The 17,978-nt window shown below is 39.5% G+C and overlaps 1 long non-coding RNA gene across 1 annotated transcript in view; it reads left to right on the forward strand.

The window, feature by feature from the left end:
* LOC307191926 overlaps positions 1-17,978 on the forward strand; it is a 131,566-nt gene that overhangs the window by 80,139 nt on the left and 33,449 nt on the right. The window contains exons 3-4 of the long non-coding RNA XR_013829901.1: positions 390-512; positions 15,471-15,579. This is a non-coding gene — a long non-coding RNA (uncharacterized lncRNA). The remainder of the gene's footprint in view (positions 1-389; positions 513-15,470; positions 15,580-17,978) is intronic.

The raw sequence follows: 17,978 nt of genomic DNA on the forward strand, positions 1-17,978 counted from the left end.
TAAGTCCCTTGGCTTAAGGGCCATATAAAGCATCTTTGCTAACCTGGATTTTGACATTTAATATAAACAGCACCTCTGTGGGTTTTTCTATAAATGAATGAACAGATATCAGACACGTGCTATTTTCCACGTTTAGTTCTGCATTGACATTCAAGAACTTTTTTTTTTCTTAAGAAGCTGTTGTATTTCAAATGATTCTCCACTTGTTTTTCACTCTTTCTGTATTCAGAAACATTTTTTTTCCTCTCATTTCTCTCCAGGCAGCAAAGCAGAAGTAGAGCATAATTATTGCCCTACATGTAGTTAAGTGAAAAATGTAACTTGTGTCTGACACGAAAGCCCCACGCTACAGATAAGGTCTGTCATGTACATTCTCCCTCTATTTCCAGTTCATCAGACTTTGGTCTACAGTAAAATGGAAGAAATGCTTTCATTTTCCCGTGATATCCACAATAGAGCTGAAGACGAAAAAGGAATTTGTCTTGAAGCTGCTTTTATCCCCTTGCTTAATTGTAAGCCATAGAAAAGGTGAAAGCACATGTTGGGGCGGGGGCGTGGGGTGGCGAGGGACGCTTTCTATTTCTCTAATGCACTACAATATCGAGACACTAACATTTGCCACTGCAGGCTCAGTGGTTTTATTGGGAAGAAGAGAAAAAGCGCTCTAATGGCGTCTCCCGGGCTTGACAGTAAAGCTTGTTGAAAAGACAATGCCCTGTCTTCCAAATGAAGAATGAGCCTTTTTATTCTGTTTATGAGGAGTATTTATGCTTCGTTATGAATACATGGTTATTTATGTGTGCCCTTTTACTGTAAAAGGCTTAAAGCTTTTCCACCAATAGCAAATGCAATTAAAGGCAAAAGGACCTTGAACAAAAACAGGCAGGCGAACAGAAAAATAGGACTTCCCTAAATTGAGGGAAAAATGCAATGTGTGGAGGCAATTTCCGGAGCACTCCCCACCCACGATATCACTGTAGGATTTACATTGTCTTCAATCTTCAAAATTTCTTACGGTTTTAAATTTTCTGCCTTAATTTTTTCCCCTGGGATCCTTGTCACATATTCTGGTGTTGGAAATTTAATGAATGAGGGTATTCTTCTTAAACGGAGCTGCTATACTTCTGTGTCTACTGAGACAAATCCAACTATGTACTTAAATCCTAAATTCTGATGCTTATGTGTTTACAGAACAGTGTTATTTTAGAATTGCAACAGACTTTTGGGAGATTGTTCTGGTCCATTGTTTTATACCTAAAAAATAAAAAATGGAGACCCTCTAGTGAGAATTTTTTAGTTATGCTTTTAACTTTTGAGTGTGTTTTTGGCAACATAAACTGAGCTAGGTGATAGCCTTAAGTGGCTCCCAGGGGTTCTTTTGGCAGGACAGGCCTACTCTATAAGCAGAAGTGCACGTGTGTACTAAAAAAGCCTTGGTCTAAAGCACAATAATGGGAACATGCATTTGTTGATTGAATTAATAAAATAAAATGTGACGCCTGATGGACTGCCTGAAACAGCTACCAAAGGAGAGATTCTATTGTGAGTTAAGACTATATTTCCAAGCACTCCTCTGTAAGAGGTTAACACATAAAATTAACAGATAATGTGAGAGAGCATTATTCTGAGCTTGCTACTATCTGAATCCACATGGTTAGAGTGGTGCTTCCCTAAAACTAAAGAGTGGTGTCAATTCACATCAGAGGTTTTTTTTAATCAGTCCAGGGATAAATGAAGATATAGTAAAATAGAAATAAATAATTTAAAAATATTTTAAATTCTCTCAGTTTAAAATATAGTCCTTTTTTTCTGAGATGAATTCCTTTCTCTTTTTCTTATTAAAATATCTAGTTTTAGGAAATAATCATGCTACTGTATGGTAGGTTTTTTTCCTTCTGTCATCTTTATTTGGAAAAAAAAAATTGACAACACTGTATTTAATTGGTCCCACAAAGCCAAAAATTTGTTAATTCTTGACTTCTATACACTGGGTGTCTTTTGACATGTTAAGGGCAGGAGCTGGTGGTAATTAGGAAAAGCCCCGTAGTCTGGCTGCTGGGGCTGAGAACGAGGTGCTTTCACTGCAGGGAAAAATAGTGGACCTCTGTGAGCTGCCACCCATCGGCTGTCCAGAGCACACACAATTCCCAGATAGTTCCTCTTCTGCTGTATCTTATGAAACATCCTTTATCTTGCATTCTTTTGGTTCCATTCTGGTGGTAGGTAAATGTCCAAGGGGTGACCCAATAGGTGATTTTATGCTGCTTGCCTGAACGACATATCCTATGTCTGAATTTCTTTTTTTTTTTAATTTATTTATTTTTGGCTGCATCGGGTCTTCCTTGCAGCACGCACAGGCTTTCTCTAATTGCGGCGAGTGGGGGCTATTCTTCATTGTGGTGCGCCGGCTTCTCATTGCGGTGGCTTCTCTTGCTGCACAGCACGAGTTCTAGGCACACAGGCTTCAGTAGTTGCAGCACGTGGGCTCAGTAGTTGTGGCTCGTGGGCTCTAGAGCACAGGCTCAGTAGTTGTGGCACACGGGCTTAGTTGCTCTGCGGCATGTGGGATCTTCCCCGACCAGGGCTCGAACCCGTGTCCCCTACATTGGCAGGAGGATTCTCAACCACTGTGCCACCAGGGAAGTCCCTATGTCTGAATTTCTAATTTCAACTTCACTACTCAGTACCAGTTGTGAAATTGAATATAACTTCCTTAGCTTCTTTAAATCCCTGTTGCCTCTAATGTAACTAGAAATAATAATAATCCTTTTATAGGATTATGGAGATGATTGAATAACATTATGTATGTGCTAGTGCCTGGCACATAGTAACCCCTTAACAAATGGTAACTTTCTCTCTATATAAATGTATGTATGTGACACTGTATATGTGGTATATATATCGTATATATAATGTCATGTACATATATATAAAAGACACTATAAGTATCATATATATGAGTATATATGTCATACATATAAAAGTCATATATACACACTATATACATACTATATATACTACTATGTATGATACATATGATGTATATATGTACACACACTACATGTATATATATCTCCTCTATGTATATGTGTGTATGTACATACACATAAGTGCATATGTGTGCATATATAGTGTGTATACACATATATGACATATTAAATGATTATACAATAAAATCAAATGGTAAGTTTTACAAGTTTAAAGAAAGGAGAGCTAATGGCCACGCAAGTATATAGGTATTTAGGAAAAGCTTCATGAAAAGGTTCTTGCTAAGCATTGAAGGGTGGAAATTGGGAGAGAGGAATGAAGCAGATATTCAGAGACAGATGGGATATTGTAGAATGACGATGGGATCTGAAGTTGGAGGGCTTACACTTAATAAAATAAATGGTTGGCATTTATTCTTATTCTAAAAAATTGGCCCAACCTGAATAATGAACCACCTTTTCAAAACTAAGCTCTTCTCAATTAGTAAAAAGTTTAAAAGGATAAACTGCCTTTATGCCACAGAGATTTTTTTCTGTCTCAAACATTAAAGTCCATAGACATGAGAATGAATCCAAAAGGCATGCTTTAAGCCTGTTTGATTAAAAGAACGAAAGGCATATTCTTTGAAGACTCGTGGTAGTTAGTAATACACAAATGCATCTGTTTTGCATTTCATTAACGGCATCAAAGGCACTTTTTCAGGATTTTCTGATTTTTGCCTTCAGCTTTTGAGATACGAAAAAGCATTTGGAAATGAGCCTTTATTTTAAGAATGCTTTAGGCTGGTAAAGTGGTAGGATATATTTAAGGCGAAGAATTAGAGATGGATTAGATGTTGCTTGGGTGTTGCTAAGTCAAGCCCTTTTCTAGAGTCATTAAACTTGATTTTAACTCCATTGTACAGTGGGATCTTCTTAAATGTTTTCTTACTAACTGCATTTCCATGAGTTGTGTGGGTTATATTTCTAAAGAGATAAAAAATTAGGAAATGCATTCCCACCCAACCCTGGACACTCATGTGTCTGCTTTAAACACTTGTCACTTTTAAAGTATATTTCTTTGCACAGGACTACCTACTAATGGTACTTTGAGGACAGGAACCAACCACGGGGTTAGTTTACAGAAGTTGATGTTTTAATTGTTTTATTTCAAAATAAACAGCCGCTGTCTTATCTCTCATTCACTTATATGGAGTTAGTTATAGCTTCTCACCCATCCACTCAAAGTTCCTAAATGTGAATCTCCGGATATGACATAGTATGTCAACCCTCAACTGTAGTTCTTACTACTGTCTTCTGGGCTTCTCTACTCATGATTCTGTAATTATTCCAATGTTCATTTGTCTAAAATGGAATTTTTACATTCCCCTTTCCAAAACAGACAACATCAACAGCAACCAAAAAACCCAACTCTGACGCTTCATCTTAATGATTGTTCACTTTGTCAATAGAAGCATCTTTTTCACAGGCCAGAAGACTCGAATTCCTCTTTGCTACTTCCCTCTCCTCTGCAGTCCTTTGGAAGTGTCTTTCAGATTTAGCCCATGCTTCCAACAGCCTGAATTAAGCCTCCCCTACCTTCAATCCATTGGACAAGGGTGAGGGGGATCTTTTGAAGGCATCTCTTCAGCCTGCTGTGCTTAAGCATTTAGTAACTCTGTTACTTAATCCATGGCCTCATATTCCTTTGTCTGATTTTCAAGCTTGTCTCTTCTTGTTTCCACCCTATCAACTCAATTTACTCCCAGCCCCAGGCCACCATGCTCACACTCATGAATGCTCACCTATCCAAGTCAAACCACCCTACTCCCTTCCTCAGCTTTCTCTCAGTGTACTGATTCACACTGCCGACAGTCTGGAAATAGCCTCTTTTCCCCTTCTGCTATACAAACATCATGACTGTGTTTGAGGCCAGTTCAAATATCACGTCAGTTTGTTGTCTTTGATGCAACTTCCCCAACTATTCAAGTTCATCTCGATTTCTTCCTCCTTTAAAACTGGTTTGCAAGTAAAGACAGAAACTCACAGACTATTACTTAGTCGTTCTCTGATCGTTTCATGTATATTGAGTTCTGAGACCTATTTCCTAACAGGGAAAAATAAGTACTTGTTTTTGCGCACAGTAAGTACTGATTTTGGGGGGCAATTGATGGATTGTGGTTCTCTTTCAGGACTTAAATATCGTTTTTAGGTTCTTGGAAACCATAGTCTCGCTCACTCTAAAGTAATTTGTATAAAAAATTGTTCTTTAAAAAAATTTTAAGACTAAGTCAATCCTTTGAGAAAAAGGGGTTGCTTTCAGCCTGGGTCTAAAAAATCATCACATTCTTTAGAAAGTTATCCATGAGAAATTCTGAAGAGAGTGCTTTAAAGCATATATAATAAAAATCTACATTTATGCTTTCATCTTTATCCAAACACATCAGTGCTGAAGAGACAAGACCTTATATAGAAAAAGGCCTTGAAGGCAGCAATGTGAATGAACAAAGAGCAAAGTGAAAACAATGTAAGAAAAGGATTGTGGACCACATGCCAATCATTTGAATCATCTTTCCAGTTACAGGAGAGCATTTCATGCCACAAATACTTAATGAACACTTATATGAAGAGAACTCACTGTGCAGGTACTATGAATTGCAGAAGCTAAAGGATTAAGATAGAATGCATCAATAGAGACCAGTGTGTGTGTGTGTGTGTGTGTGTGTGCGCGTGTGTGTGTGCGTGTGTGTGTGCGTGTGTATGTGTGTACAGTACTTGCAATCAGACTCAGTTTATTGAAATTATTCAATCAATTAATACAATAGTTACTATTTCCTGGGGACCCACTATGTGCCATGCTCTGTGCTAGGTGCTTTAATATACCATATCATTTAATGGTCACAGAAATCCTAAGAAGTAGATATATTTTTCCTATTTAAGAGATGGTAAGAAAATTTCATTTTCTTACCCCAAATTACACAATGGTGAAAATCTGATTGAAGTCAAGTCCTGACTGACTTCAAACACCATCATATGTTGCCTCCTGAAGTAGCAGTGAAGAAGCAGTTGCTGACTCTGGGAAGCAAGGAAGCCTTGTCAGGGAAGGGGGGGCCATACCATGTGTTTAGAAGGAACAGTGGCCTTTTGGCTGATGGAAGCAGGTGTAGGGGAAGTATTGGAGCAGTTTTAGGCATGAGTATCCATATGAGAGATAAAGCAAAAAGGCAGGAATCAATAGAATATGTTAGGGTAACTGTGGGTTGTTCAGTATTGTTCAAGTCAGCAGGTAGATTTGAGAAGCAAGGGTGTAGGTTGGTGAAAGCCATACCACAGAACAACATTGTGTGGACTTTATCCTATAGATGACAATGCCTCACTGCAGGTGCTACGCAGGGAAACGTAATCAGATTTACATTTCAGGAAGGCCACTGCATTGGAGACCAATTAGAAGGATGTCAGTCTATTAATAACGAGAGATAAAGGGATCCTGAAGTGAAGTTGCACAAGGGCACATGGAGAGGATGCGCCAAACCCGGGAAATATTTTTTGCGGTAGGTTTTAGAGGGCAGAGTATTCAGTCTGATATGGTGAGAGTTAGAAAACGTAGAGCCAAAGATGCCCTAAGATGGTACCCCCCCTTAGACCCAAACAGTGGGGATTCCTGCTCTAACCTTGAGCTTTAGAAAGCCCTGCTCTGACCCTCATCTGTCGTCCCAACCCCCGAGGTGGAAACTGCAAGGCTAAAGGCATATTCATATGGAGCTCACCCTTCTAAACTACGCCAGTTCCTGGGACCACAGATTCCTTGCCCAAACTACTCCAGTGCTACTGCCTGAGCAGGCTCTTGCCAGGATCCATTCTCACAAGGGCGTATCAGACCACTGTATATCCTCAGGTCTGAGACATGGACAGGGGTCTGCTGTTGTGAGGGTGGGTGAACAGAGACAGAACGCGAGGGGTGAGGCGTTGAGGCACGTGTGCACAAGGCCCGTTATAATTAGGGGGAAGGGAGTGGGAAGAGTGAGGAGCGAGCCTCAGGCCTGGAGCTTCCTTTTGTAATTTTATCCCGGGCCCCACAAACGTCAGGAGTGAGCCTTCTCTCCGGTTACTGGTTTAGGCAATGGGCAGACCATTAAATCACACTGTGAATAGAGGAGGAGAAGCCCGTCTAAGGGAAAGGAACAGAATAACTTGGTCTGACATATTTGTGATCTATCCAGTGAATGAGACCTCTTAGGCAGCTGGGAAAAAGGCATCGTGTTGCTGCTTTTGTCTATTTTTTTTGTATGTGCAATAAAGAATCTGGCTCCGTTTTGGATGTTGGACTGCTGACGGCTTTTAAGCCCCACCACTCCCCATTCCCCTTCTGCCCCCACAACTGGGCAAGTTGATAAGAAAGCCTGGTGGTCCCTCCTTTGACACCAAAAGGAAATTCAAACCTCCCAACCCCCTAGCCCAGTCTCCCCTCCAACCATAAAACTCCAAGACAGTTGCCCCTCCCTCCCTGCTGTCTCCCAAATCTTTTTATGTTTCCTTTGGTTATTGCACTGGTATCCCAACACAGCTTCATGATGTGAATCAGAAACCTTTTCATGCCCTCCTGGGGCATAAGTGATGCCATTAAACCAAATTTTGGGAGGAAAGTCCATGCTGGCTCCACTGTGATTTCTTAAAGTGTTCTTGAAGTATGGTAGAAAAGTATTCTACCATTTCAATAATTGAGGTTCCACTGATCTCCTAGAAAAATCCCAACCTTTCTAAGAGTGTGTTTATGCTCAGTGCATTTTTCTGTCTTCAGTATATTTTCTGTTGGTAGGGAAAGCCGTTTTGGAAAGATTGGAACCATAAATTATTCTAAGGGCCTTTGATGTTCTGCACAACTGTTCTCCTGAACGTTGTGCCCGATTAAGATTTGAAGACTGAAATTAAGATCTTGAAAATCAATTTCAGATAAAGTGGTGATGAAACAAGTTGATATCACCAAAGTTAGTTTCCTAAGTGCACAAGAGTTAAAAAATATATCTTGGTATTTGACATTTGATAAATTGCTCCACACCTCCCTGTGAAATATTTAGTTGAAGTATCATCTCAATTCCTTCCCTGAACGTAGTCTTCTGATGAGCGTTCTTTCACAAGTATCCTTGTCCCTGGGTTTTGTTTTCTTTTTTTGCCTGATGCTGCGGCAATCTCTTGCATTAAAGGCCTTTAATATGGCTTTTAATCTGATGTTAATCTCTTGGTATGAGCTTTGTCAATGCAGAAGTAGTGGAATTTAGTTTCGGCTTGCAAGAACCAGTAAACTGAGTAACAGATGAGGGGAGGGGGAAGTGGGGAGGTGTTGGTGAAAGGGTACAAATTTTCAGTTATCAGGACAAATAAGTTCTGAAGACCTAATATACAGCATGATGATTATAGTCAACAGTACTGTGTTGTGTACTTGAAACTTGCTAAGAGGGTAGATCTTAAATGTTTTCACCATAAAAAAAGAAAGAAAATGGTAGCTGTATGAGTTGATGGATATGTTAATTAGTTTGATTGTGGTGATCATTTCACAGTGTATACATATATCAAAACACCAAGTTGTACATCTTCTATATGTACAATTCCTACTTGTCAATTACACTCCAATAAAGCTGAAAAAAAAGGAATCACACACAGAAGCTTCTATTTTTTCTATGTAAATGTTCTATTCAGTGTATTAAGATGGCTTTTATTTCCAGCCCAGCAATTTTTAGTTTTATTCATTTACTTTTGTTGTTTCTAACATGGGTTTCTTTCCTATAACACTTACTATTTTAAATTTGTTTCCTTAGCTCTGACTGTTTAAGTCTCATTATGTTGTCTACAATTTCCTTTAAACTAAAACAAATATTTAAATAAATGACTTTTACAACAGCTTTATGAAAGTATAATTGACATAATAAAATGCACATATTTAAAATGTGAGATTTGTTAAGACTCAGCATACACACACTCATAAAACCATCATCACAATCAAGATAATGAATATATCCATCTTCTTATAAGTTTCTTCTTATTCTTCTGCAATTCCTCCCTTCTGCCACTTCCTGCTCCCCTCCCCCACCCCCAGGCAGCCATTGATCTCCTTTTTGTCACTGTACAGTAATTTGCAACTCCTTGAATATTATATAAGTGCAGTTATACAATGTGGACTAGTTTCTTCTGCTTGGCTTCCTTTACTCTGCATAATAATTTTGATATTTATCCACGATGTAATGTGTGTCTATAGTTCATTCCTTTAAGAAAACATTTTTACAATATTTTGTAATAATTTTAGATTCATAGAGAAGTTGCAAAGAAAGCACAGCCCCTGTACACCCTTTATTCAGAAAGCTTCCCTGGATGTTAACATCTTACATAACTGTGGTACGTTAGTCAAAACTAAGACATTAACATTCTTATACCACTAATGACTAAACTATAAACTTAATTTGGAATTGACCATGTTTGTGTGTGTGCCAGAATCCGGTCAGATAACCACATTGCATTTAGTCTTAATGTCTCCTTAGTATCCTCTGATAACCTTACAATTCTTAGCTATAAAAAAATTATGACCTTTATAGTGTGTAAGAATACTGGTCAGGTATTTTGTTGAAAGTTCATTTCTTTTTATTTCTGAGTTGTGTTCCATTGTTAGGCCACATCACACTTTGTTTATTCATTCACCTGTTGGTGGAATTTTGTGCTGTCTCCAATAAAGTTGTCATGAACATTTATATGCATGTGCTTGTATGGACATACGCTTTCATTTCTCTTGGTTAAATATCTAGGAGTTGAATGGACGAATCATATGGGAGGTGTAGCTTTAAATTTTAAAAAATTCGCCAAACTATTTTCTAAAGTGGTTATACTAGTTAACGTTTCTACCAGCAGTGTATGAACCTCTAGTTTCTTCACATCCTTGTTATGACTTGAAATGGTCAGACTTTAATTTTAGCCATGCTTGTAGAGGTGTAGCACTATCTCATTGTGGTTTTATTTGCATTTTCCTAATGACTAATAATGTTGTGCATCTTTTTATGTACTTATTTGCCATCTATCTATTTTATTTGATGAAATGTCTATTCAGATCCCCCAACTCTTTTTTTTGTTGTTGTTGGGTTGGTTGTTTCTGAGCCCTGCTTTATATGTTCTGTATACTAGTCCTTTATCAGATATATGCTTTGCAAATATTTTCTCCCAGTCTGTGTTTTGTCTTTTCATTCTCATAGCTATTTTTTCAACTTCATTTCTCTCTGTATATTTATGTGTCAGTATCACATTGTTTTGGGTAAATTTATCATGCTTTGATTTCTTTTTTTTTTTTTTTTTTTGTGGTATGCGGGCCTCTCACTGTCGTGGCCTCTCCCGTTGCAGAGCACAGGCTCCGGACGCGCAGGCTCAGCGGCCATGGCTCATGGGCCCAGCCGCTCCACGGCATGTGGGATCTTCCCGGACCGGGGCACGAACCCGTGTTCCCTGCGTCGGCAGGCAGACAACCACTGCGCCACCAGGGAAGCCCCATGCTTTGATTTCTGATGAGACTAGTCCCCCACAGCATTCTGTAGTCTCAGAGTTTTCTTGGATCCTCTTTCTAGTTTTATTGCTCACATTAACATTAGAATTAACTTATACACAGTTTAAAAATCTTATTCACATTATTAGTGGCATTATGCTACACTTTTGGTTTACTTTAGAGAAACTGGCATCTTTGTGATCTTGAGTGTTTTCCAATAACATGATGTGTCTTTCCATTTGTTCAGATCTTCTTTTTGTGTTCTTCTGTAGCATTTTAAAGTTTTATTCATATTGGTCTTATACATTTTTATTATGTTTAGTCCTAGGTAATTCATCTTTTTTGATGCTATTGTAATGGCATCTTTTCTTCTAATATATTTCTAATTTTTTGTTGTTTCCACATATGAAAGGTATTGATTTTTGCATATTAATTTTTAACCTAGCCACCCCACTGAATTCTCTCATTTCTAATAGCTTTTCAGTTGACTCCTTTGAGTTTTCCAGGAGGACAATTTTACTTTCTTCTTTTCAATTTCTATATCTCTAAATCCTTTATCTTATCTAATTGTGCTATTACTTCCAAGAAAACACTAAATAACAGTGGAGATAATGGTCATGGTTTCAGTTTTCTGTTTTTTAGTAGGTTTGTTTCAAGTGTTTGACCATTAAGCATGATACCAGCTTTGAAGTAGAGTTAGACTTATTTTTATTATAATAAAAATATTTCTCATTTCTAGTGCCTGCTGGCTGCTAAAGTGCGTGGTTTGTGGGTGGGAAAGAGAAGAGTCATCTGGGACCTTGCATAGCTTCTTCTCATAACACACACATGAGAACAGTTATTTCTTTTGTGGGGTAGATAATTTTTCTGCAGTTTTTGGCATTCAAGAGTTGTAGCTTACACCAAACCTCTTTATAGTCACCATATCTCCTGTCACTTCTTCACTGTGCTTCTTACTCAGCAGGCCCTTCATCTGGGGACTGGGTTATAGAAAATAGGAATAACATGTGGACATGAGTTTTGCTTCAGTCTCACCTTCCATGATGTTCTGTGCTATCACACTGGACTCTTCAGTGACATTTCTTGCTACACTTATGCTGGTTCATGGCTCTCCATCCCAGCATTGTACTTAATGGATAGCTAGGGGTTCATATTTTGAACTTTCTTAAAGTCTAAGTTGCACATGTTGGTTTTCAGATTTTGGGTTTACCTTCTTAGCTAGATATGCTTTTTTGCATGAGTTTTGGGGGTAGTAGCAAATGACATGTGAAGCTTATCTGTAGTATTTTTTCTTCATTTTCTTATATTCTGTGAGTTTTCCCTGGGTATAGGTTGAGAAGAATAGGTTAGTCTACGTTTATTCTCCTCTTCTTTTTTTTTTTTTATTCTCTTCTTTTGATTTAGAAATCTCCTGGGTTAATTTTCTTTCTTTCTTTTTAATATTTATTTATTTAGGTTGCACTGGGTCTTAGTTGTGGCAGGCATGCTCCTTTGTTGCAGCTCGCTGTCTCCTTAGTTGCAGCATGTGGGCTCCTTAGTTGTGGCATGCATGTGGGATCTAGTTCCCTGACCAAGGATTGAACCCGGGCCCCGTGCATTAGGAGCACGGAGTCTTAACCACTGCACCACCAGGGAAGTCTCTTGGGTTGATTTTCAAATGAGCAATGTACATATTGCTTTTAAAAATTGATACTTTGAGAAAATATGCTAATACTAATGACGTTGATATTTTGCAAAGGCTTTTAGAAAAAATCTCGCCTTGGAAGCAAGTTCAATATTAACTTTTGTGATGTATAAAATTCACCTAATTACTTCCTAAGTCACATTGCATTTTTAAATGTAAAATGATCCTATTTAAACACCCACCTCACTCTTCAGTCACTGAATAATTCTGGATCATATATGAAAATTAAATTAATCACCAAACACTGAAATCTTAACACTATTAAAGATTTCCAAATAAATGTCCCAAGTAGATTCATTCTTTGCTTTTCTCATACACAGATCTAAAGTTATATATTTTTTAATTGTCCCAAAGGGTACAGCTGTTTCCCACAGAATTAACATTAGGCATAATTATCCATTCCATTTTTATGAGCTATTCCACTTTATGAATATTTTATGAATTAGAGAGTTGTCACTCACCTTTAAAAATCTTTTAATATTCTCAGTTTTTCAGAACTGTATTTTGGCTGGTACATGAAAAAGGGCCCTAATGGTAAATAACTTTGAGAACTATGGATAAACAAAGTTAAACACATTTCTTTGTTTCAGTACTTCTGAGAGTCTTTTATATGCTAATGTGCGCTGTGAATATCCAAGACTAATGTAATGCATAGCATTTCCTAGATTGGGCTAGCTATCTAGATTCTCTCCTTCCTTTTTTTTTTTATCATTTGTATTCCATCCTTCACAAAGTGTGTAATATTCCAGTAACAGCATTCATATATAATGTAGTAAAGATATTTGTGGACAGGTGTTACAGGGTTCAGTGTACTTGGAGCTTGGGAATTGTGGCTTTGTGTGGCCCATTATCTTAGCCCTACAGCCTTCTTGCCCTATGAGGTTGGATGTGGCCAGAAGAAGCAAGAGTAGGGACATCTCAAAGCACAGGACTAAGGAAAGAGTAACACTTACCCTGTTGTAAGGATACTGATAATATGTTACTTGAATCAGTCTTGGGAACTTACGAGTTTCAGCTTAGGTGATATGAAAGAATATATAGTGTACCTGATGAAAGAAATTTATAATTCTTATCTTTTGATCTTCTTTGGTGCTTCTTTCAGAACATTATAGAAGGTCCAATTGATAACACACATCTCTTAACATCCCTTTCATTGTTCCAACTGCTAAATATGGTCTCTTAAATACCGCAGCTGTGCGCAGACCTTTCTCTTGTCATTCCTCACTTTCAACTCCCAGTCAAAAACTCCTTCTTTTATTTCCACTCTCACTCTTTCCTCATGCTTCTGTTTTCCTCTCTCCTCAGTAACATTCTCCCTTTTTTGGTTCTCTTTCTAAAGAGTACTGAAATGATCACAACAAGATCTAAGAGAGATGAAGGAGAGGGAAAAATCTGAGTAAGCATTCTAGAAATTTCCTTGGGATGCAGGTTGAAGATGCAGTAACCTGGTTATTAAAACTGATTTGGGAATCATCTTTGGCCTTCATTTCCTCTTTCCTTCAATATCCAATGAAGTACAGCATCTTGATGATTTGGCATTCTGACTGTTGAACATACATTAGAGAGTCTCAGGAAGAAATACTGTCATATAAAACATAGTTAACCTTAGCAAGAGCAATTTCAGTGGAGTGGTATAACTGGCAGACAGAGTGCAGAGTATTGAGTAGTGTATGGAAGGGTGAGAAAGTGAAGAAGAGTAGGTGAATGTAGACAACATTTTTGAAAAGTTGTGTAAGCAGTGGAGAAGAACTAATGAAAGTATAAATGAATGAATGAATGTACTAAATGTGGTGCACCTTCTTAAAGTTATAGAATGTTTTACTTCCAAAGGCAGTGGTTTTACCAATTACATTAAGCTTATCTAATTCTCATTGAGGATGTATGTACTAAAATTGTGGATTTCCAGGGATGATATCCTCAGTCCAAGTTGTGCACTTATTTTTTAAGCCTCCAATTTGGTATCACACTTTTTCAAGAGCAGACTAGCAGGGGCTTCCCTGGTGGCGCGGGGGTTGAGAGTCTGCCTGCCGATGCGGGGGACGCGGGTTCGTGCCCCGGTCCGGGAAGATCCCACATGCCGCGGATCGACTGGCCCGTAAGCCATGGCCGCTGGGCCTGTGCGTCCGGAGCCTGTGCTCCGCAACGAGAGAGGCCACAACAGTGAGAGGCCTGCGTACCGCAAAAAAAAAAAAAAAAAAAAAAAGAACAGACTAGACTAGCAATGTGATAAAGAGCTTATAGGGAGGTTAAGGCATCAGGTGTGTCTTTTAAGTAATGATAACCTTTATGATCTTTTCCAATTCTGAGATTCTATTATTTTATGGCTTAAACAGTCATTCAGGCATAGAATCAATTTTGTTCCCTAAATTTATTGTCATGCTAATCACATTCCCAAGCTGTAAAGTGGTAATATTGTTGCCTGATTTATAGACTATCTAGTTTTATTTTACCTGATTGAGTATATAGATAGATAGATATAGATAGATAGATAGATAGATAGATAGATATTTTTTTTACACACCCTTATATACAAACGCCCTTTAGGGCTCTGCAGAACACCATTTGAAAGTGGCCAATTAACACTAAGTATACAACGCAAAATAATTTGTGATGAAGTTCCAAAACGATGGCATCATTCAGCGATGAAGGAGATTAATATCCACTAGGAACATTTTATGGAGTGTGTATAAATTACGTGTTGCTGTGTAACAAGTTACCCCAAGACTTAGAGGCTTAAAACAACACTTATTATCTTACAGTTTCTGTGGGTCAGGAATCTAAGCATAATTTAGTTGGGTCCTTCAGCTCAAGGTCAAGGTCTCTTACAAAGCTCCAAGGTATAGGCTAGGACCACAGACATCTCAAGGTTCTGCTGGTGCAGGATCTGCTTACAAATTCTCCCAGTGGTTTTTGATAGAATTCAGTTCACTGCAGGCTCTTTGACTGAGAAGTTTACTTCTTCCCTGGCTGTGGGCTGGAGGACACAGTCTCAATGAGTATAAAAAGATCTATACATTTATACTGAATATAATTTAAGGTCTTAAACTTGAGAAATATTTTGCTAGTTATACTAAATCAAGTGTTTTATGCTCTGTACAATTTTTTGGGAACTTTTCTTAATCTTACTTTTCCTCCAGAAACTTAATGAGCCTTAGCATTTATTTTTCAAGTGTTGCATTCTCTATATCTAAGTTTTATGGAATATTTCATAACCTCAAGTGTGTGTTTTGGGGAGGAGAAACAGGGAGTTAATTGGAGATTTGAGATGTCTCCAGACAAAACTTAACATCTTGATGTGTTGCAGAAGAATCACGTTTCTCTGTTTGAGGTGGAGCTGCATGATGCCTTTACTCCTGCCACAATATTGAGACCCACGATCACAGGCTGATGAAGAGCCAGAACTTCTGTCACAGGTACTTGTCACTTCAGAACAAATTATCCTTAAAGAGCAAAACCAGAACGCAAGTTGCTACGCAAGTTGCTATGCATTCCATGTTGATGTGGCATTTAGATAATGTGGAACGAACAGCTGTGGGTAATAGCATAACTCATACCAAGTGAGAATCAATACAAACAAGGCACATTTTGAAGTGAGCTTTCTCCTGCATACCGCTTACTGAATTCCACCCAAAGGATTTCCAAATGCAAGACAATCAAGTTCTTTCAGAAGCACTTCAGTAATCGTGCCTCATTTTCTCAAGGAGAGACAGAGAGCAGCAAAGACAGAAAGCTGTTTTTTCCTAAAATTAAGAAAAGAAAGCCGTGGGTAAATGAAGGTTTTGCTGCTTCTTATCTAATACTGCCCTAGAAACATCTGGAATCGCAAAGCTGGAAAGTAGTGCTAGGCTTTAAAAGAGTTCTGTCTCTCAAAGAAAGACTCTTTTCAAGAACAAAACGACTAGAGATGAGGAAAATCCATAGCCCTGGACTCCTTGGACTGCCTCACCTCCCCAGGGGCTCTTTGCATGTTGTATGGGACCCATCCTTAACATTTACCGACACTCTCCCACTCCTACTTTTGTCTGAGTTTACAGCATGTTTTCCTCAATTTGGGTTCTTACAATTCCGTCAATCACCCCAGATCCCTACTGGCTGCTACTGATTCTGCAGTAATGCTGCTGCTACCTTAATAGATGAAGCTCCATGCTCCCTCTAGCTGGAGACCACGTTATTGCTTCTCCTTTCTTACACCTCACCCAGTGGCCTCCTACCACCCACATCTTTTTTTTTTTTTTTTTTTGACAAGTGCTTTAACATCAAATCTAAGGTTTTACTTCAACTTCAGCAGGAAGGGGAGGAAAGAAGGTCCAGTTGGACAAGTAACCAGAGGAAGGGGGACAGTGGAGCAAATAGGTGGGATACCACTGTCAAGCGTACTGTATTTTGTCCAAAAGGTCTGCACACTTCAGATAGCCCCATGAACCAAGTCACACACAAAATCATTACTGTCAGTCAAATGAGTGCTCGTGGATTCAAATGACTACAGAATACAGAAAGAGAGAGTAGCCAATTCCTGGAAGCTCAAGTCAGGTTAACCATTTACAACTTCCTCAGAGGACACATGGGAATACAAGTAACAAGTAACAAGTTTCCCTATTACCAGGAGTGGGATCATCGGTTTCCCTTGCAGAGAAAGAAGCCTTTACTTCCATTTTTCTTGCCTAGGATATCAATGACTCCAATCCATATACACCCATGTTTCTTTTTCTTGAGAAATAAAAATGTCAGTACTCAAATCTCTATACAGAGGTGTGGGTAGAAGTTCAGGTTCCCAAGTTCTCACAAAAATAAAATGGGGATGTATGAAGAAGAAACAGTCAATGCTCCTAAATCAAAGCCCCCACAAATCCCTAGAATAAGACTAACCATGCACTAAGGGACTAGGCTTCAAGGGAGATTCATGCAACCCTTCACACTGCTCAGTGATGTTACTCCCTGGCTCACAAGACACCTACCCCATGCCGCCTCTGCCTCCACGGCCGCCTCCACGACCTCTGGGTTCATAGCCACCACTGCTGCGGCTGTAACCACCGCCACCGCCCCGGCCACGGCCCCCACGGTCCTGCTGGCCTCCCCCGTAGCCGCCGCCACCACTCTGGTCCTGATTGCCATAACCGCCGCCACCACTACTACTCATGGAGGGCTGATCTTGGCCATAGTTACCTCCACCACCCCCTCCACCTCCACTGCTGCTGTTGTACTGGTTCTGCTGCCCATAGCCCTGAGGGGGATTATAGCTTTGCTGCTGTCCATAGCTTTGCTGCTGTCCACCATAGCCAGACTGCTGGCCATAGCCCCCACTCTGGGGCTGCCCATAGCCGCTGCTCTGAGAACTGCTACCGTAACTTCCCGAGGCGCTGCTAGGAGTTGGCTGCTGGCCATAGCCAGGGTATGAGGACTGCTGCCCGTAAGACGACTGAGAACTTTGGCTACCGCCATAGCCACCAGTTGAGCCATATCCCTGGGGAGTTGACTGTGTGCCATAGCTCTTCTGGGTCTGTCCGTAAGAACTACCATAGCTGCTCTGGCCATAGCCTGAAGCATCCGCTGACTGGCCGTAGCCACTGTAACTCTGCTGTCCATAGGGCTGATTGCTCTGCTGGGAATAGCCCTGCCCAGGCTGGGTCGGGTAGGCCCCATAACTTTGGGTTGCTTGTTGAGTATAGTCGTTTGAGGCCATGTCCGCGCACGCGCGCACAGGCCGACAATCAGCAAGATTCCAATACCACAGCACCGACGCCTCGAGGACTGAGCCCTACCACCCACATCTTGTCAAAGGCTCTCATTGGTTTTCTGCTGAATCCTCAAGAGA

The sequence above is a fragment of the Stenella coeruleoalba genome (assembly GCF_951394435.1).
Source record: "Stenella coeruleoalba genome assembly, chromosome: 9".
Classification (NCBI taxonomy): domain Eukaryota; kingdom Metazoa; phylum Chordata; class Mammalia; order Artiodactyla; family Delphinidae; genus Stenella; species Stenella coeruleoalba.